Source organism: Phalangium opilio, unplaced genomic scaffold, assembly GCF_054372755.1.
Source record: "Phalangium opilio isolate 3A_F unplaced genomic scaffold, DU_Popi_V2 ptg000505l_1, whole genome shotgun sequence".
In the NCBI taxonomy this organism is placed as follows: Eukaryota; Metazoa; Arthropoda; class Arachnida; order Opiliones; family Phalangiidae; genus Phalangium; species Phalangium opilio.
This window is the reverse complement of record NW_028324239.1, coordinates 2,843,398-2,864,319: the sequence shown is the minus strand read 5'-3', so window position 1 is coordinate 2,864,319 and position 20,922 is coordinate 2,843,398. Positions and strand designations below refer to the sequence as shown.

The 20,922-nt window shown below is 48.1% G+C and overlaps 8 non-coding genes across 8 annotated transcripts; all 8 read left to right on the top strand.

Moving 5' to 3' along the window:
- Positions 1–4,753: 4,753 nt before the first annotated feature.
- Positions 4,754–4,826, top strand: TRNAN-GUU (transfer RNA asparagine (anticodon GUU)). The gene has a single exon. It is a non-coding gene; the product is annotated as a tRNA-Asn (tRNA).
- Positions 4,827–6,685: 1,859 nt separating this feature from the next.
- TRNAN-GUU (transfer RNA asparagine (anticodon GUU)) lies at positions 6,686–6,758 on the top strand. Its single transcript has one exon. It is a non-coding gene; the product is annotated as a tRNA-Asn (tRNA).
- A 2,305-nt stretch (positions 6,759–9,063) lies between these two features.
- Positions 9,064–9,136, top strand: TRNAN-GUU (transfer RNA asparagine (anticodon GUU)). The gene has a single exon. It is a non-coding gene; the product is annotated as a tRNA-Asn (tRNA).
- Positions 9,137–9,658: 522 nt separating this feature from the next.
- On the top strand, positions 9,659–9,731 carry TRNAN-GUU (transfer RNA asparagine (anticodon GUU)). The gene has a single exon. It is a non-coding gene; the product is annotated as a tRNA-Asn (tRNA).
- A 1,556-nt stretch (positions 9,732–11,287) lies between these two features.
- Positions 11,288–11,360, top strand: TRNAN-GUU (transfer RNA asparagine (anticodon GUU)). Its single transcript has one exon. It is a non-coding gene; the product is annotated as a tRNA-Asn (tRNA).
- A 2,289-nt stretch (positions 11,361–13,649) lies between these two features.
- TRNAN-GUU (transfer RNA asparagine (anticodon GUU)) lies at positions 13,650–13,722 on the top strand. Its single transcript has one exon. It is a non-coding gene; the product is annotated as a tRNA-Asn (tRNA).
- Positions 13,723–14,244: 522 nt separating this feature from the next.
- Positions 14,245–14,317, top strand: TRNAN-GUU (transfer RNA asparagine (anticodon GUU)). Its single transcript has one exon. It is a non-coding gene; the product is annotated as a tRNA-Asn (tRNA).
- Positions 14,318–18,971: 4,654 nt separating this feature from the next.
- Positions 18,972–19,044, top strand: TRNAK-CUU (transfer RNA lysine (anticodon CUU)). Its single transcript has one exon. It is a non-coding gene; the product is annotated as a tRNA-Lys (tRNA).
- The last annotated feature ends 1,878 nt before the right edge of the window (positions 19,045–20,922 follow it).

Genomic DNA, 20,922 nt, shown 5'->3' with positions numbered 1-20,922 from the left:
ATTTTGGGCTTCCGTCGCGCAATGGTTAGCGCGTTCAGCTGTTAACCGAAAGGTTGGTGGTTCGAGCCCACCCGGGAGCGGTGTTGCGAAGTGTCAAATGTAACGTAAAAAGGCAAAGTTTTTCCACAATACCTGACGAACATTTAATTTTCAGGCTTCCGTGGCGCAATGGTTAGCGCGTTCAGCTGTTAACCGAAAGGTTGGTGGTTCGAGCCCACACGGGAGCGGTGTTATGGGATGTCAAATGTAACGTAAAAAAACAGAGTTTTTCCACAATACCTGACGAACATTTAATTTTCAGGCTTCCGTGGCGCAATGGTTAGCGCGTTCAGCTGTTAACCGAAAGGTTGGTGGTTCGAGCCCACCCGGAAGCGGTGTTGTGGGGTCTCAAATGTAACGTAAAAAGGCAAAGTTTTTCCACAATACCTGACGAACATTTATTTTTTGGGCTTCCGTGGCGCAATGGATAGCGCGTTCGGCTGTTAACCGAAAGGTTGGTGGTTCGAGTCCACACGGGAGCGGTGTTATGGGATCTCAAATGTAACGTAAAAAGTCAGAGTTTTTCCACAATACCTGACGAACATTTAATTTTCAGGCTTCCGTGGCGCAATGGTTAGCGCGTTCAGCTGTTAATCGAAAGGTTGGTAGTTCGAACCCACCCGGAAGCGGTGTTGTGGGGTCTCAAATGTAACGTAAAAAGTCAGAGTTTTTCCACAATACCTGACGAACATTTAATTTTTGGGCTTCCGTGGCGCATTTTTTAGCGCGTTCAGCTGTTAACCGAAAGTCTGGTGGTTCGAGCCCACCCGGGAGAGGTGTTGTGGGGTCTCTGATGTAGCGTGAAAAGTCATAATTTTTCCACAATACCTGACAACCATTTATTGTTTGGGCTTCCGTGGCGCAATGGTTAGCGCGTTCAGCTGTTAACCGAAAGGTTGGTGGTTCGAGCCCACCCGGGAGCGGTGTTATTTGATTTCAAATGTAACGTAAAAAGTAAGAGTTTTTCCACAATACCTGACGAACATTAAATTTTTGGGCTTCCGTGGCGCAATGGTTAGCGCGCAGCGCGTTCAGCTGTTAACCGAAAGGTTGGTGGTTCGAGCCCACCCGCGAGAGGTGTTGTGGGGTCTCTGATGTAGCGTGAAAAGTCATAACTTTTCCACAATACCTGACAACCATTTAATTTCTGAGCTACCGTGGCTCAATGGTTAGCGCGTTCGGCTGTTAACCAATAGGTTGGTGGTTCGAGTCCACCCGCGAGAGGTGTTGTGGGGTCTCTGATGTAGCGTGAAAAGTCATAACTTTTCCACAATACCTGACAACCATTTAATTTCTGAGCTACCGTGGCTCAATGGTTAGCGCGTTCGGCTGTTAACCAATAGGTTGGTGGTTCGAGTCCACCCGGGAGCGGTGTTATGGGATCTCAAATGTAACGTAAAAAGTCAGAGTTTTTCCACAATACCTGACGAACACTTAATTTTTGGGCTTCCGTTGCGCAATGGTTAGCGCGTTCAGCTGTTAACCGAAAGGTTGGTGGTTCGAGCCCACCCTGGAGCGGTGTTATGGGATTTCAAATGTAACGTAAAAAGTCAGAGTTTTTCCACAATACCTGACGAACATTAAATTTTTGGGCTTCCGTGGCGCAATGGTTAGCGCGCAGCGCGTTCAGCTGTTAACCGAAAGGTTGGTGGTTCGAGCCCACCCGCGAGAGGTGTTGTGGGGTCTCTGATGTAGCGTGAAAAGTCATAACTTTTCCACAATACCTGACAACCATTTAATTTCTGAGCTACCGTGGCTCAATGGTTAGCGCGTTCGGCTGTTAACCGAAAGGTTGGTGGTTCGAGCCCACCCGCGAGAGGTGTTGTGGGGTCTCTGATGTAGCGTGAAAAGTCATAACTTTTACACAATACCTGACAACCATTTAATTTCTGAGCATCCGTGGCTCAATGGTTAGCGCGTTCGGCTGTTAACCAATAGGTTGGTGGTTCGAGCCCACCCGGGAGCGGTGTTATGGGATCTCAAATGTAACGTAAAAAGTCAGAGTTTTTCCACAATACCTGACGAACATTAAATTGTTGGGCTTCCGTGGCGCAATGGTTAGCGCGTTCGGCTGTTAACCGAAAGGTTGGTGGTTCGAGCCCACCCGGGAGCGGTGTTGTGGGGTCTCAAATGTAACGTAAAAAGTCAGAGTTTTTCCACAATACCTGACGAACATTTAATTTTTAGGCTTCCGTGGCGCAATGTTTAGCGCGTTCAGCTGTTAACCGAAAGGTTGGTGGTTCGAGCCCACCCGGGAGCGGTGTTATGGGATCTCAAATGTAACGTAAAAAGTCAGAGTTTTTCCACAATACCTGACAACCATTCAATTTCTGAGCTTCCGTGGCTCAATGGTTAGCGCGTTCGGCTGTTAACCAATAGGTTGGTGGTTCGAGCCCACCCGGAAGCGGTGTTGTGGGGTCTCAAATGTAACGTAAAAAGTCAGAGTTTTTCCACAATACCTGACGAACATTAATTTTTTGGGCTTCCGTGGCGCAATGGTTAGCGCGCAGCGCGTTCAGCTGTTAACCGAAAGGTTGGTGGTTCGAGCCCACCCGCGAGAGGTGTTGTGGGGTCTCTGATGTAGCGTGAAAAGTCATAACTTTTCCACAATACCTGACAACCATTTAATTTCTGAGCTACCGTGGCTCAATGGTTAGCGCGTTCGGCTGTTAACCAATAGGTTGGTGGTTCGAGTCCACCCGCGAGAGGTGTTGTGGGGTCTCTGATGTAGCGTGAAAAGTCATAACTTTTCCACAATACCTGACAACCATTTAATTTCTGAGCTACCGTGGCTCAATGGTTAGCGCGTTCGGCTGTTAACCAATAGGTTGGTGGTTCGAGTCCACCCGGGAGCGGTGTTATGGGATCTCAAATGTAACGTAAAAAGTCAGAGTTTTTCCACAATACCTGACGAACACTTAATTTTTGGGCTTCCGTTGCGCAATGGTTAGCGCGTTCAGCTGTTAACCGAAAGGTTGGTGGTTCGAGCCCACCCTGGAGCGGTGTTATGGGATTTCAAATGTAACGTAAAAAGTCAGAGTTTTTCCACAATACCTGACGAACATTAAATTTTTGGGCTTCCGTGGCGCAATGGTTAGCGCGCAGCGCGTTCAGCTGTTAACCGAAAGGTTGGTGGTTCGAGCCCACCCGCGAGAGGTGTTGTGGGGTCTCTGATGTAGCGTGAAAAGTCATAACTTTTCCACAATACCTGACAACCATTTAATTTCTGAGCTACCGTGGCTCAATGGTTAGCGCGTTCGGCTGTTAACCGAAAGGTTGGTGGTTCGAGCCCACCCGCGAGAGGTGTTGTGGGGTCTCTGATGTAGCGTGAAAAGTCATAACTTTTACACAATACCTGACAACCATTTAATTTCTGAGCATCCGTGGCTCAATGGTTAGCGCGTTCGGCTGTTAACCAATAGGTTGGTGGTTCGAGCCCACCCGGGAGCGGTGTTATGGGATCTCAAATGTAACGTAAAAAGTCAGAGTTTTTCCACAATACCTGACGAACATTAAATTGTTGGGCTTCCGTGGCGCAATGGTTAGCGCGTTCGGCTGTTAACCGAAAGGTTGGTGGTTCGAGCCCACCCGGGAGCGGTGTTGTGGGGTCTCAAATGTAACGTAAAAAGTCAGAGTTTTTCCACAATACCTGACGAACATTTAATTTTTAGGCTTCCGTGGCGCAATGTTTAGCGCGTTCAGCTGTTAACCGAAAGGTTGGTGGTTCGAGCCCACCCGGGAGCGGTGTTATGGGATCTCAAATGTAACGTAAAAAGTCAGAGTTTTTCCACAATACCTGACAACCATTCAATTTCTGAGCTTCCGTGGCTCAATGGTTAGCGCGTTCGGCTGTTAACCAATAGGTTGGTGGTTCGAGCCCACCCGGAAGCGGTGTTGTGGGGTCTCAAATGTAACGTAAAAAGTCAGAGTTTTTCCACAATACCTGACGAACATTAATTTTTTGGGCTTCCGTGGCGCAATGGTTAGCGCGCAGCGCGTTCAGCTGTTAACCGAAAGGTTGGTGGTTCGAGCCCACCCGCGAGAGGTGTTGTGGGGTCTCTGATGTAGCGTGAAAAGTCATAACTTTTCCACAATACCTGACAACCATTTAATTTCTGAGCTACCGTGGCTCAATGGTTAGCGCGTTCGGCTGTTAACCAATAGGTTGGTGGTTCGAGTCCACCCGCGAGAGGTGTTGTGGGGTCTCTGATGTAGCGTGAAAAGTCATAACTTTTCCACAATACCTGACAACCATTTAATTTCTGAGCTACCGTGGCTCAATGGTTAGCGCGTTCGGCTGTTAACCAATAGGTTGGTGGTTCTAGTCCATCCGGGAGCGGTGTTATGGGATCTCAAATGTAACGTAAAAAGTCAGAGTTTTTCCACAATACCTGACGAACATTAAATTTTTGGGCTTCCGTGGCGCAATGGTTAGCGCGCAGCGCGTTCAGCTGTTAACCGAAAGGTTGGTGGTTCGAGCCCACCCGCGAGAGGTGTTGTGGGGTCTCTGATGTAGCGTGAAAAGTCATAACTTTTCCACAATACCTGACAACCATTTAATTTCTGAGCTACCGTGGCTCAATGGTTAGCGCGTTCGGGTGTTAACCAATAGGTTGGTATTTCGAGTCCACCCGGGAGCGGTGTTATGGGATCTCAAATGTAACGTAAAAATTCAGAGTTTTTCCACAATACCTGACGAACATTAAATTTTTGGGCTTCCGTGGCGCAATGGTTAGCGCGTTCGGCTGTTAACCGAAAGGTTGGTGGTTCGAGTCCACCCGGGAGCGGTGTTGTGGGGTCTCAAATGTAACGTAAAAAGTTAGAGTTTTTCCACAATACCTGACGAACATTTAATTTTTAGGCTTCCATGGCGCAATGTTTAGCGCGTTCAGCTGTTAACCGAAAGGTTGGTGGTTCGAGCCCACCCGGAAGCGGTGTTGCGGGGTCTCAAATGTAACGTAAAAAGTCAGAGTTTTTCCACAATACCTGACGAACACTAAATTTTTGGGCTTCCGTGGCGCAATGGTTAGCGCGCAGCGCGTTCAGCTGTTAACCGAAAGGTTGGTGGTTCGAGCCCACCCGCGAGAGGTGTTGTGGGGTCTCTGATGTAGCGTGAAAAGGCATAACTTTTACACAATACCTGACAACCATTTAATTTCTGAGCATCCGTGGCTCAATGGTTAGCGCGTTCGGCTGTTAACCGAAAGGTTGGTGGTTCGAGCCCACCCGCGAGAGGTGTTGTGGGGTCTCTGATGTAGCGTGAAAAGTCATAACTTTTACACAATACCTGACAACCATTTAATTTCTGAGCATCCGTGGCTCAATGGTTAGCGCGTTCGGCTGTTAACCAATAGGTTGGTGGTTCGAGCCCACCCGGGAGCGGTGTTATGGGATCTCAAATGTAACGTAAAAAGTCAGAGTTTTTCCACAATACCTGACGAACATTAAATTGTTGGGCTTCCGTGGCGCAATGGTTAGCGCGTTCGGCTGTTAACCGAAAGGTTGGTGGTTCGAGCCCACCCGGGAGCGGTGTTGTGGGGTCTCAAATGTAACGTAAAAAGTCAGAGTTTTTCCACAATACCTGACGAACATTTAATTTTTAGGCTTCCGTGGCGCAATGTTTAGCGCGTTCAGCTGTTAACCGAAAGGTTGGTGGTTCGAGCCCACCCGGGAGCGGTGTTATGGGATCTCAAATGTAACGTAAAAAGTCAGAGTTTTTCCACAATACCTGACAACCATTCAATTTCTGAGCTTCCGTGGCTCAATGGTTAGCGCGTTCGGCTGTTAACCAATAGGTTGGTGGTTCGAGCCCACCCGGAAGCGGTGTTGTGGGGTCTCAAATGTAACGTAAAAAGTCAGAGTTTTTCCACAATACCTGACGAACATTAATTTTTTGGGCTTCCGTGGCGCAATGGTTAGCGCGCAGCGCGTTCAGCTGTTAACCGAAAGGTTGGTGGTTCGAGCCCACCCGCGAGAGGTGTTGTGGGGTCTCTGATGTAGCGTGAAAAGTCATAACTTTTCCACAATACCTGACAACCATTTAATTTCTGAGCTACCGTGGCTCAATGGTTAGCGCGTTCGGCTGTTAACCAATAGGTTGGTGGTTCGAGTCCACCCGCGAGAGGTGTTGTGGGGTCTCTGATGTAGCGTGAAAAGTCATAACTTTTCCACAATACCTGACAACCATTTAATTTCTGAGCTACCGTGGCTCAATGGTTAGCGCGTTCGGCTGTTAACCAATAGGTTGGTGGTTCTAGTCCATCCGGGAGCGGTGTTATGGGATCTCAAATGTAACGTAAAAAGTCAGAGTTTTTCCACAATACCTGACGAACATTAAATTTTTGGGCTTCCGTGGCGCAATGGTTAGCGCGCAGCGCGTTCAGCTGTTAACCGAAAGGTTGGTGGTTCGAGCCCACCCGCGAGAGGTGTTGTGGGGTCTCTGATGTAGCGTGAAAAGTCATAACTTTTCCACAATACCTGACAACCATTTAATTTCTGAGCTACCGTGGCTCAATGGTTAGCGCGTTCGGGTGTTAACCAATAGGTTGGTATTTCGAGTCCACCCGGGAGCGGTGTTATGGGATCTCAAATGTAACGTAAAAATTCAGAGTTTTTCCACAATACCTGACGAACATTAAATTTTTGGGCTTCCGTGGCGCAATGGTTAGCGCGTTCGGCTGTTAACCGAAAGGTTGGTGGTTCGAGTCCACCCGGGAGCGGTGTTGTGGGGTCTCAAATGTAACGTAAAAAGTTAGAGTTTTTCCACAATACCTGACGAACATTTAATTTTTAGGCTTCCATGGCGCAATGTTTAGCGCGTTCAGCTGTTAACCGAAAGGTTGGTGGTTCGAGCCCACCCGGAAGCGGTGTTGCGGGGTCTCAAATGTAACGTAAAAAGTCAGAGTTTTTCCACAATACCTGACGAACACTAAATTTTTGGGCTTCCGTGGCGCAATGGTTAGCGCGCAGCGCGTTCAGCTGTTAACCGAAAGGTTGGTGGTTCGAGCCCACCCGCGAGAGGTGTTGTGGGGTCTCTGATGTAGCGTGAAAAGGCATAACTTTTACACAATACCTGACAACCATTTAATTTCTGAGCATCCGTGGCTCAATGGTTAGCGCGTTCGGCTGTTAACCAAAAGGTTGGTGGTTCGAGCCAACCCGGGAGCGGTGTTATGGGATCTCAAATGTAACGTAAAAAGTCAGAGTTTTTCCACAATACCTGACGAACATTAAATTGTTGGGCTTCCGTGGCGCAATGGTTAGCGCGTTCGGCTGTTAACCGAAAGGTTGGTGGTTCGAGCCCACCCGGGAGCGGTGTTGTGGGGTCTCAAATGTAACGTAAAAAGCCAGAGTTTTTCCACAATACCTGACGAACATTTAACTTTTAGGCTTCCGTGGCGCAATGGTTAGCGCGTTCAGCTGTTAACCGAAAGGTTGGTGGTTCGAGCCCACCCGGGAGCGGTGTTATGGGATCTCAAATGTAACGTAAAAAGTCAGTTTTTCCACAATACCTGACAACCATTCAATTTCTGAGCTTCCGTGGCTCAATGGTTAGCGCGTTCGGCTGTTAACCAATAGGTTGGTGGTTCGAGCCCACCCGGGAGCGGTGTTGTGAAGTCTCAAATGTAACGTAAAAAGGCAAAGTTTTTCCACAATACCTGACGAACATTTAATTTTCAGGCTTCCGTGGCGCAATGGTTAGCGCGTTCAGCTGTTAACCGAAAGGTTGGTGGTTCGAGCCCACACGGGAGCGGTGTTATGGGATGTCAAATGTAACGTAAAAACTCAGAGTTTTTCCACAATACCTGACGAACATTTATTTTTTGGGCTTCCGTGGCGCAATGGATAGCGCGTTCGGCTGTTAACCGAAAGGTTGGTGGTTCGAGCCCACAAGGGAGCGGTGTTATGGGGTCTCAAATGTAACGTAAAAAGTCAGAGTTTTTCCACAATACCTGACGAACATTAAATTTTTGGGCTTCAGTGGCGCAATGGTTAGCGCGCAGCGCGTTCAGCTGTTAACCGAAAGGTTGGTGGTTCGAGCCCACCCGCGAGAGGTGTTGTGGGGTCTCTGATGTAGCGTGAAAAGTCATAACTTTTCCACAATACCTGACAACCATTTAATTTCTGAGCTACCGTGGCTCAATGGTTAGCGCGTTCGGCTGTTAACCAATAGGTTGGTGGTTCGAGTCCACCCGGGAGCGGTGTTATGGGATCTCAAATGAAACGTAAAAAGTCAGAGTTTTTCCACAATACCTGACGAACATTAATTTTTTGGGCTTCCGTGGCGCAATGGTTAGCGCGCAGCGCGTTCAGCTGTTAACCGAAAGGTTGGTGGTTCGAGCCCACCCGCGAGAGGTGTTGTGGGGTCTCTGATGTAGCGTGAAAAGTCATAACTTTTCCACAATACCTGACAACCATTTAATTTCTGAGCTACCGTGGCTCAATGGTTAGCGCGTTCGGCTGTTAACCAATAGGTTGGTGGTTCGAGTCCACCCGCGAGAGGTGTTGTGGGGTCTCTGATGTAGCGTGAAAAGTCATAACTTTTCCACAATACCTGACAACCATTTAATTTCTGAGCTACCGTGGCTCAATGGTTAGCGCGTTCGGCTGTTAACCAATAGGTTGGTGGTTCTAGTCCATCCGGGAGCGGTGTTATGGGATCTCAAATGTAACGTAAAAAGTCAGAGTTTTTCCACAATACCTGACGAACATTAAATTTTTGGGCTTCCGTGGCGCAATGGTTAGCGCGCAGCGCGTTCAGCTGTTAACCGAAAGGTTGGTGGTTCGAGCCCACCCGCGAGAGGTGTTGTGGGGTCTCTGATGTAGCGTGAAAAGTCATAACTTTTCCACAATACCTGACAACCATTTAATTTCTGAGCTACCGTGGCTCAATGGTTAGCGCGTTCGGGTGTTAACCAATAGGTTGGTGGTTCGAGTCCACCCGGGAGCGGTGTTATGGGATCTCAAATGTAACGTAAAAAGTCAGAGTTTTTCCACAATACCTGACGAACATTAAATTTTTGGGCTTCCGTGGCGCAATGGTTAGCGCGTTCGGCTGTTAACCGAAAGGTTGGTGGTTCGAGTCCACCCGGGAGCGGTGTTGTGGGGTCTCAAATGTAACGTAAAAAGTCAGAGTTTTTCCACAATACCTGACGAACATTTAATTTTTAGGCTTCCATGGCGCAATGTTTAGCGCGTTCAGCTTTTAACCAATAGGTTGGTGGTTCTAGTCCATCCGGGAGCGGTGTTATGGGATCTCAAATGTAACGTAAAAAGTCAGAGTTTTTCCACAATACCTGACGAACATTAAATTTTTGGGCTTCCGTGGCGCAATGGTTAGCGCGCAGCGCGTTCAGCTGTTAACCGAAAGGTTGGTGGTTCGAGCCCACCCGCGAGAGGTGTTGTGGGGTCTCTGATGTAGCGTGAAAAGTCATAACTTTTCCACAATACCTGACAACCATTTAATTTCTGAGCTACCGTGGCTCAATGGTTAGCGCGTTCGGGTGTTAACCAATAGGTTGGTGGTTCGAGTCCACCCGGGAGCGGTGTTATGGGATCTCAAATGTAACGTAAAAAGTCAGAGTTTTTCCACAATACCTGACGAACATTAAATTTTTGGGCTTCCGTGGCGCAATGGTTAGCGCGTTCGGCTGTTAACCGAAAGGTTGGTGGTTCGAGTCCACCCGGGAGCGGTGTTGTGGGGTCTCAAATGTAACGTAAAAAGTCAGAGTTTTTCCACAATACCTGACGAACATTTAATTTTTAGGCTTCCATGGCGCAATGTTTAGCGCGTTCAGCTGTTAACCGAAAGGTTGGTGGTTCGAGCCCACCCGGAAGCGGTGTTGCGGGGTCTCAAATGTAACGTAAAAAGTCAGAGTTTTTCCACAATACCTGACGAACATTAAATTTTTGGGCTTCCGTGGCGCAATGGTTAGCGCGCAGCGCGTTCAGCTGTTAACCGAAAGGTTGGTGGTTCGAGCCCACCCGCGAGAGGTGTTGTGGGGTCTCTGATGTAGCGTGAAAAGTCATAACTTTTACACAATACCTGACAACCATTTAATTTCTGAGCATCCGTGGCTCAATGGTTAGCGCGTTCGGCTGTTAACCAATAGGTTGGTGGTTCGAGCCAACCCGGGAGCGGTGTTATGGGATCTCAAATGTAACGTAAAAAGTCAGAGTTTTTCCACAATACCTGACGAACATTAAATTGTTGGGCTTCCGTGGCGCAATGGTTAGCGCGTTCGGCTGTTAACCGAAAGGTTGGTGGTTCGAGCCCACCCGGGAGCGGTGTTGTGGGGTCTCAAATGTAACGTAAAAAGCCAGAGTTTTTCCACAATACCTGACGAACATTTAACTTTTAGGCTTCCGTGGCGCAATGGTTAGCGCGTTCAGCTGTTAACCGAAAGGTTGGTGGTTCGAGCCCACCCGGGAGCGGTGTTATGGGATCTCAAATGTAACGTAAAAAGTCAGTTTTTCCACAATACCTGACAACCATTCAATTTCTGAGCTTCCGTGGCTCAATGGTTAGCGCGTTCGGCTGTTAACCAATAGGTTGGTGGTTCGAGCCCACCCGGGAGCGGTGTTGTGAAGTCTCAAATGTAACGTAAAAAGGCAAAGTTTTTCCACAATACCTGACGAACATTTAATTTTCAGGCTTCCGTGGCGCAATGGTTAGCGCGTTCAGCTGTTAACCGAAAGGTTGGTGGTTCGAGCCCACACGGGAGCGGTGTTATGGGATGTCAAATGTAACGTAAAAAGTCAGAGTTTTTCCACAATACCTGACGAACATTTATTTTTTGGGCTTCCGTGGCGCAATGGATAGCGCGTTCGGCTGTTAACCGAAAGGTTGGTGGTTCGAGCCCACAAGGGAGCGGTGTTATGGGGTCTCAAATGTAACGTAAAAAGTCAGAGTTTTTGCACAATACCTGACGAACATTAAATTTTTGGGCTTCCGTGGCGCAATGGTTAGCGCGCAGCGCGTTCAGCTGTTAACCGAAAGGTTGGTGGTTCGAGCCCACCCGCGAGAGGTGTTGTGGGGTCTCTGATGTAGCGTGAAAAGTCATAACTTTTACACAATACCTGACAACCATTTAATTTCTGAGCATCCGTGGCTCAATGGTTAGCGCGTTCGGCTGTTAACCAATAGGTTGGTGGTTCGAGCCAACCCGGGAGCGGTGTTATGGGATCTCAAATGTAACGTAAAAAGTCAGAGTTTTTCCACAATACCTGACGAACATTAAATTGTTGGGCTTCCGTGGCGCAATGGTTAGCGCGTTCGGCTGTTAACCGAAAGGTTGGTGGTTCGAGTCCACCCGGGAGCGGTGTTGTGGGGTCTCAAATGTAACGTAAAAAGTCAGAGTTTTTCCACAATACCTGACGAACATTTAATTTTTAGGCTTCCATGGCGCAATGTTTAGCGCGTTCAGCTGTTAACCGAAAGGTTGGTGGTTCGAGCCCACCCGGAAGCGGTGTTGCGGGGTCTCAAATGTAACGTAAAAAGTCAGAGTTTTTCCACAATACCTGACGAACATTAAATTTTTGGGCTTCCGTGGCGCAATGGTTAGCGCGCAGCGCGTTCAGCTGTTAACCGAAAGGTTGGTGGTTCGAGCCCACCCGCGAGAGGTGTTGTGGGGTCTCTGATGTAGCGTGAAAAGTCATAACTTTTACACAATACCTGACAACCATTTAATTTCTGAGCATCCGTGGCTCAATGGTTAGCGCGTTCGGCTGTTAACCAATAGGTTGGTGGTTCGAGCCAACCCGGGAGCGGTGTTATGGGATCTCAAATGTAACGTAAAAAGTCAGAGTTTTTCCACAATACCTGACGAACATTAAATTGTTGGGCTTCCGTGGCGCAATGGTTAGCGCGTTCGGCTGTTAACCGAAAGGTTGGTGGTTCGAGCCCACCCGGGAGCGGTGTTGTGGGGTCTCAAATGTAACGTAAAAAGCCAGAGTTTTTCCACAATACCTGACGAACATTTAACTTTTAGGCTTCCGTGGCGCAATGGTTAGCGCGTTCAGCTGTTAACCGAAAGGTTGGTGGTTCGAGCCCACCCGGGAGCGGTGTTATGGGATCTCAAATGTAACGTAAAAAGTCAGTTTTTCCACAATACCTGACAACCATTCAATTTCTGAGCTTCCGTGGCTCAATGGTTAGCGCGTTCGGCTGTTAACCAATAGGTTGGTGGTTCGAGCCCACCCGGGAGCGGTGTTGTGAAGTCTCAAATGTAACGTAAAAAGGCAAAGTTTTTCCACAATACCTGACGAACATTTAATTTTCAGGCTTCCGTGGCGCAATGGTTAGCGCGTTCAGCTGTTAACCGAAAGGTTGGTGGTTCGAGCCCACACGGGAGCGGTGTTATGGGATGTCAAATGTAACGTAAAAAGTCAGAGTTTTTCCACAATACCTGACGAACATTTATTTTTTGGGCTTCCGTGGCGCAATGGATAGCGCGTTCGGCTGTTAACCGAAAGGTTGGTGGTTCGAGCCCACAAGGGAGCGGTGTTATGGGGTCTCAAATGTAACGTAAAAAGTCAGAGTTTTTGCACAATACCTGACGAACATTAAATTTTTGGGCTTCCGTGGCGCAATGGTTAGCGCGCAGCGCGTTCAGCTGTTAACCGAAAGGTTGGTGGTTCGAGCCCACCCGCGAGAGGTGTTGTGGGGTCTCTGATGTAGCGTGAAAAGTCATAACTTTTACACAATACCTGACAACCATTTAATTTCTGAGCATCCGTGGCTCAATGGTTAGCGCGTTCGGCTGTTAACCAATAGGTTGGTGGTTCGAGCCAACCCGGGAGCGGTGTTATGGGATCTCAAATGTAACGTAAAAAGTCAGAGTTTTTCCACAATACCTGACGAACATTAAATTGTTGGGCTTCCGTGGCGCAATGGTTAGCGCGTTCGGCTGTTAACCGAAAGGTTGGTGGTTCGAGCCCACCCGCGAGAGGTGTTGTGGGGTCTCTGATGTAGCGTGAAAAGTCATAACTTTTCCACAATACCTGACAACCATTTAATTTCTGAGCTACCGTGGCTCAATGGTTAGCGCGTTCGGCTGTTAACCGAAAGGTTGGTGGTTCGAGCCCACCCGGGAGCGGTGTTATGGGATCTCAAATGTAACGTAAAAAGTCAGTTTTTCCACAATACCTGACAACCATTCAATTTCTGAGCTTCCGTGGCTCAATGGTTAGCGCGTTCGGCTGTTAACCAATAGGTTGGTGGTTCGAGCCCACCCGGGAGCGGTGTTGTGAAGTCTCAAATGTAACGTAAAAAGGCAAAGTTTTTCCACAATACCTGACGAACATTTAATTTTCAGGCTTCCGTGGCGCAATGGTTAGCGCGTTCAGCTGTTAACCGAAAGGTTGGTGGTTCGAGCCCACACGGGAGCGGTGTTATGGGATGTCAAATGTAACGTAAAAAGTCAGAGTTTTTCCACAATACCTGACAACCATTTAATTTCTGAGCTACCGTGGCTCAATGGTTAGCGCGTTCGGCTGTTAACCAATAGGTTGGTGGTTCGAGTCCACCCGGGAGCGTTGTTATGGGATCTCAAATGTAACGTAAAAAGTCAGAGTTTTTCCACAATACCTGACGAACATTAAATTTTTGGGCTTCCGTGGCGCAATGGTTAGCGCGTTCGGCTGTTAACCGAAAGGTTGGTGGTTCGAGTCCACCCGGGAGCGGTGTTGTGGGGTCTCAAATGTAACGTAAAAAGTCAGAGTTTTTCCACAATACCTGACGAACATTTAATTTTTAAGCTTCCATGGCGCAATGTTTAGCGCGTTCAGCTGTTAACCGAAAGGTTGGTGGTTCGAGCCCACCCGGAAGCGGTGTTGCGGGGTCTCAAATGTAACGTAAAAAGTCAGAGTTTTTCCACAATACCTGACGAACATTAAATTTTTGGGCTTCCGTGGCGCAATGGTTAGCGCGCAGCGCGTTCAGCTGTTAACCGAAAGGTTGGTGGTTCGAGCCCACCCGCGAGAGGTGTTGTGGGGTCTCTGATGTAGCGTGAAAAGTCATAACTTTTCCACAATACCTGACAACCATTTAATTTCTGAGCTACCGTGGCTCAATGGTTAGCAAGTTCGGCTGTTAACCAATAGGTTGGTGGTTCGAGTCCACCCGGGAGCGGTGTTATGGTATCTCAAATGTAACGTAAAAAGTCAGAGTTTTTCCACAATACCTGACGAACATTAAATTTTTGGGCTTCCGTGGCGCAATGGTTAGCGCGTTCGGCTGTTAACCGAAAGGTTGGTGGTTCGAGTCCACCCGGGAGCGGTGTTGTGGGGTCTCAAATGTAACGTAAAAAGTCAGAGTTTTTCCACAATACCTGACGAACATTTAATTTTTAGGCTTCCATGGCGCAATGTTTAGCGCGTTCAGCTGTTAACCGAAAGGTTGGTGGTTCGAGCCCACCCGGAAGCGGTGTTGCGGGGTCTCAAATGTAACGTAAAAAGTCAGAGTTTTTCCACAATACCTGACGAACATTAAATTTTTGGGCTTCCGTGGCGCAATGGTTAGCGCGCAGCGCGTTCAGCTGTTAACCGAAAGGTTGGTGGTTCGAGCCCACCCGCGAGAGGTGTTGTGGGGTCTCTGATGTAGCGTGAAAAGTCATAACTTTTACACAATACCTGACAACCATTTAATTTCTGAGCATCCGTGGCTCAATGGTTAGCGCGTTCGGCTGTTAACCAATAGGTTGGTGGTTCGAGCCAACCCGGGAGCGGTGTTATGGGATCTCAAATGTAACGTAAAAAGTCAGAGTTTTTCCACAATACCTGACGAACATTAAATTGTTGGGCTTCCGTGGCGCAATGGTTAGCGCGTTCGGCTGTTAACCGAAAGGTTGGTGGTTCGAGCCCACCCGGGAGCGGTGTTGTGGGGTCTCAAATGTAACGTAAAAAGTCAGAGTTTTTCCACAATACCTGACGAACATTTAACTTTTAGGCTTCCGTGGCGCAATGGTTAGCGCGTTCAGCTGTTAACCGAAAGGTTGGTGGTTCGAGCCCACCCGGGAGCGGTGTTATGGGATCTCAAATGTAACGTAAAAAGTCAGTTTTTCCACAATACCTGACAACCATTCAATTTCTGAGCTTCCGTGGCTCAATGGTTAGCGCGTTCGGCTGTTAACCAATAGGTTGGTGGTTCGAGCCCACCCGGGAGCGGTGTTGTGAAGTCTCAAATGTAACGTAAAAAGGCAAAGTTTTTCCACAATACCTGACGAACATTTAATTTTCAGGCTTCCGTGGCGCAATGGTTAGCGCGTTCAGCTGTTAACCGAAAGGTTGGTGGTTCGAGCCCACACGGGAGCGGTGTTATGGGATGTCAAATGTAACGTAAAAAGTCAGAGTTTTTCCACAATACCTGACGAACATTTATTTTTTGGGCTTCCGTGGCGCAATGGATAGCGCGTTCGGCTGTTAACCGAAAGGTTGGTGGTTCGAGCCCACAAGGGGAGCGGTGTTATGGGGTCTCAAATGTAACGTAAAAAGTCAGAGTTTTTCCACAATACCTGACGAACATTTAATTTTCAGGCTTCCGTGGCGCAATGGTTAGCGCGTTCAGCTGTTAACCGAAAGGTTGGTGGTTCGAGCCCACCCGGAAGCGGTGTTGTGAGGTCTCAAATGTAACGTAAAAAGTCAGAGTTTTCCCACAATACCTGACGAACATTTAATTTTTAGGCTTCCGTGGCGCAATGGTTAGCGCGTTCAGCTGTTAACCGAAAGGTTGGTGGTTCGAGCCCACCCGGAAGCGGTGTTGTGGAGTCTCAGATGTAGCGTGAAAAGTCATAACTTTTCCACAATACCTGACAACCATTCAATTTCTGAGTTTCCGTGGCTCAATGGTTAGCGCGTTAGGCTGTTAACAAATAGGTTGGTGGTTCGAGCCCACCCGGGAGCGGTGTTGTGGGGTCTCAAATGTAACGTAAAAAACAGAGTTTTTCCACAATACCTGACGAACATTTAATTTTTAGGCTTCCATGGCACAATTTTTAGCGCGTTCAGCTGTTAACCGAAAGGTTGGTGGTTCGAGCCCACCCGGAAGCGGTGTTGTGGGGTCTCAAATGTAACGTAAAAAGTCAGAGTTTTTCCACAATACCTGACGAACATTAAATTTTTGGGCTTCCGTGGCGCAATGGTTAGCGCGCAGCGCGTTCAGCTGTTAACCGAAAGGTTGGTGGTTCGAGCCCACCCGCGAGAGGTGTTGTGGGGTCTCTGATGTAGCGTGAAAAGTCATAACTTTTCCACAATACCTGACAACCATTTAATTTCTGAGCATCCGTGGCTCAATGGTTAGCGCGTTCGGCTGTTAACCAATAGGTTGGTGGTTCGAGCCCACCCGGGAGCGGTGTTGTGGGGTCTCAAATGTAACGTAAAAAGTAAGAGTTTTTCCACAATACCTACCGAACATTTAATTTTTAGGCTTCCGTGGCGCAATGGTTAGCGCGTTCAGCTGTTAACCGAAGGGTTGGTGGTTCGAGCCCACCCGGAAGCGGTGTTGTGAGGTCTCAAATGTAACGTAAAAAGTCAGAGTTTTCCCACAATACCTGACGAACATTTAATTTTTAGGCTTCCGTGGCGCAATGGTTAGCGCGTTCAGCTGTTAACCGAAAGGTTGGTGGTTCGAGCCCACCCGGAAGCGGTGTTGTGGAGTCTCAGATGTAGCGTGAAAAGTCATAACTTTTCCACAATACCTGACAACCATTCAATTTCTGAGTTTCCGTGGCTCAATGGTTAGCGCGTTAGGCTGTTAACAAATAGGTTGGTGGTTCGAGCCCACCCGGGAGCGGTGTTGTGGGGTCTCAAATGTAACGTAAAAAACAGAGTTTTTCCACAATACCTGACGAACATTTAATTTTTAGGCTTCCATGGCGCAATTTTTAGCGCGTTCAGCTGTTAACCGAAAGGTTGGTGGTTCGAGCCCACCCGGAAGCGGTGTTGTGGGGTCTCAAATGTAACGTAAAAAGTCAGAGTTTTTCCACAATACCTGACGAACATTAAATTTTTGGGCTTCCGTGGCGCAATGGTTAGCGCGCAGCGCGTTCAGCTGTTAACCGAAAGGTTGGTGGTTCGAGCCCACCCGCGAGAGGTGTTGTGGGGTCTCTGATGTAGCGTGAAAAGTCATAACTTTTCCACAATACCTGACAACCATTTAATTTCTGAGCATCCGTGGCTCAATGGTTAGCGCGTTCGGCTGTTAACCAATAGGTTGGTGGTTCGAGCCCACCCGGGAGCGGTGTTGTGGGGTCTCAAATGTAACGTAAAAAGTAAGAGTTTTTCCACAATACCTACCGAACATTTAATTTTTAGGCTTCCGTGGCGCAATGGTTAGCGCGTTCAGCTGTTAACCGAAGGGTTGGTGGTTCGAGCCCACCCGGAAGCGGTGTTGTGGGGTCTCAAATGTAACGTAAAAAGTCAGAGTTTTTCCACAATACCTGACGAACATTTAATTTTCAGGCTTCCGTGGCGCAATGGTTAGCGCGTTCAGCTGTTAACCGAAAGGTTGGTGGTTCGAGCCCACACGGAAGCGGTGTTATGGGATGTCAAATGTAACGTAAAAAGTCAGAGTTTTTCCACAATACCTGACGAACATTTAATTTTCAGGCTTCCGTGGCGCAATGGTTAGCGCGTTCAGCTGTTAACCGAAAGGTTGGTGGTTCGAGCCCACCCGGAAGCGGTGTTGTGGGGTCTCAAATGTAACGTAAAAAGGCAAAGTTTTTCCACAATACCTGACGAACATTTATTTTTTGGGCTTCCGTGGCGCAATGGTTAGCGCGTTCAGCTGTTAACCGAAAGGTTGGTGGTTCGAGCCCACCCGGAAGCGGTGTTGTGGAGTCTCAGATGTAGCGTGAAAAGTCATAACTTTTCCACAATACCTGACAACCATTCAATTTCTGAGTTTCCGTGGCTCAATGGTTAGCGCGTTCGGCTGTTAACTGAAAGGTTGGTGGTTCGAGCCCACCCGGGAGCGGTGTTATGGGATCTCAAATGTAACGTAAAATGTCAGAGTTTTTCCACAATACCTAACGAACATTTAATTTCTGGGCTTCCGTGGCGCAATGGTTAGCGCGTTCAGCTGTTAACCGAAAGGTTGGTGGTTCGAGCCCACCCGGAAGCGGTGTTGTGGGGTCTCAAATGTAACGTAAAAAGTCAGAGTTTTTCCACAATACCTGACGAACATTAAATTTTTGGGCTTCCGTGGCGCAATGGTTAGCGCGCAGCGCGTTCAGCTGTTAACCGAAAGGTTGGTGGTTCGAGCCCACCCGCGAGAGGTGTTGTGGGGTCTCTGATGTAGCGTGAAAACTCATAACTTTTCCACAATACCTGACAACCATTTAATTTCTGAGCATCCGTGGCGCAATGGTTAGCGCGTTCAGCTGTTAACCGAAAGGTTGGTGGTTCGAGCCCACCCGGGAGCGGTGTTGTGGGGTCTCAAATGTAACGTAAAAAGTCAGAGTTTTTCCACAATACCTGACGAACATTTAATTTTCAGGCTTCCGTGGCGCAATGGTTAGCGCGTGCAGCTGTTAACCGAAAGGTTGGTGGTTCGAGCCCACACGGAAGCGGTGTTATGGGATGTCAAATGTAACGTAAAAAGTCAGAGTTTTTCCACAATACCTGACGAACATTTAATTTTCAGGCTTCCGTGGCGCAATGGTTAGCGCGTTCAGCTGTTAACCGAAAGGTTGGTGGTTCGAGCCCACCCGGAAGCGGTGTTGTGGGGTCTCAAATGTAACGTAAAAAGGCAAAGTTTTTCAACAATACCTGACGAACATTTATTTTTTGGGCTTCCGTGGCGCAATGGATAGCGCGTTCGGCTGTTAACCGAAAGGTTGGTGGTTCGAGCCCACACGGGAGCGGTGTTATGGGATCTCAAATGTAACGTAAAAAGTCAGTTTTTCCACAATACCTGACGAACATTTAATTTTCAGGCTTCCGTGGCGCAATGGTTAGCGCGTTCAGCTCTTAACCGAAAGGTTGGTGGTTCGAGCCCACCCGGAAGCGGTGTTGTGGAGTCTCAGATGTAGCGTGAAAAGTCATAACTTTTCCACAATACCTGACAACCATTCAATTTCTGAGTTTCCGTGGCTCAATGGTTAGCGCGTTAGGCTGTTAACAAATAGGTTGGTGGTTCGAGCCCACCCGGGAGCGGTGTTATGGGATCTCAAATGTAACGTAAAAAGTCAGAGTTTTTCCACAATACCTGACGAACATTAAATTTTTGGGCTTCCGTGGCGCAATGGTTAGCGCGTTCGGCTGTTAACCGAAAGGTTGGTGGTTCGAGCCCACCCGGGAGCGGTGTTGTGGGGTCTCAAATGTAACGTAAAAAGTCAGAGTTTTTCCACAATACCTGACGAACATTTAATTTTTAGGCTTCCATGGCGCAATTTTTAGCGCGTTCAGCTGTTAACCGAAAGGTTGGTGGTTCGAGCCCACCCGGGAGCGGTGTTATGGGATCTCAAATGTAACGTAAAAAGTCAGAGTTTTTCCACAATACCTGACGAACATTAAATTGTTGGGCTTCCGTGGCGCAATGGTTAGCGCGTTCGGCTGTTAACCGAAAGGTTGGTGGTTCGAGCCCACCCGGGAGCGGTGTTGTTGGGTCTCAAATGTAACGTAAAAAGTCAGAGTTTTTCCACAATACCTGACGAACATTTAATTTTTAGGCTTCCGTGGCGCAATGGTTAGCGCGTTCAGCTGTTAACCGAAAGGTTGGTGGTTCGAGCCCACCCGGGAGAGGTGTTGTGGGGTCTCTGATGTAGCGTGAAAAGTCATAACTTTTCCACAATACCTGACAACCATTTACTTTCTGAGCTTCCGTGGCTCAATGGTTAGCGCGTTCGGCTGTTAACCAATAGGTTGGTGGTTCGAGCCCACCCGGGAGTGGTGTTATGGGATCTCAAATGTAACGTAAAAAGTCAGAGTTTTTCCACAATACCTGACAAACATTAAATTGTTGGGCTTCCGTGGCGCAATGGTTAGCGCGTTCGGCTGTTAACCGAAAGGTTGGTGGTTCGAGCCCACCCGGGAGCGGTGTTGTGAAGTCTCGAATGTAACGTAAAAAGGCAAAGTTTTTCCACAATACCTGACGAACATTTACTTTTTGGGCTTCCGTGGCGCAATGGTTAGCGCGTTCGGCTGTTAACTGAAAGGTTGGTGGTTCGAGCCCACCCGGGAGCGGTGTTATGGGATCTCAAATGTAACGTAAAATGTCAGAGTTTTTCCACAATACCTAACGAACATTTAATTTCTGGGCTTCCGTGGCGCAATGGTTAGCGCGTTCAGCTGTTAACCGAAAGGTTGGTGGTTCGAGCCCACCCGGAAGCGGTGTTGTGGGGTCTCAAATGTAACGTAAAAAGTCAGAGTTTTTCCACAATACCTGACGAACATTAAATTTTTGGGCTTCCGTGGCGCAATGGTTAGCGCGCAGCGCGTTCAGCTGTTAACCGAAAGGTTGGTGGTTCGAGCCCACCCGCGAGAGGTGTTGTGGGGTCTCTGATGTAGCGTGAAAAGTCATAACTTTTCCACAATACCTGACAACCATTTAATTTCTGAGCATCCGTGGCGCAATGGTTAGCGCGTTCAGCTGTTAACCGAAAGGTTGGTGGTTCGAGCCCACCCGGGAGCGGTGTTGTGGGGTCTCAAATGTAACGTAAAAAGTCAGAGTTTTTCCACAATACCTGACGAACATTTAATTTTCAGGCTTCCGTAGCGCAATGGTTAGCGCGTTCAGCTGTTAACCGAAAGGTTGGTGGTTCGAGCCCACACGGAAGCGGTGTTATGGGATGTCAAATGTAACGTAAAAAGTCAGAGTTTTTCCACAATACCTGACGAACATTTAATTTTCAGGCTTCCGTGGCGCAATGGTTAGCGCGTTCAGCT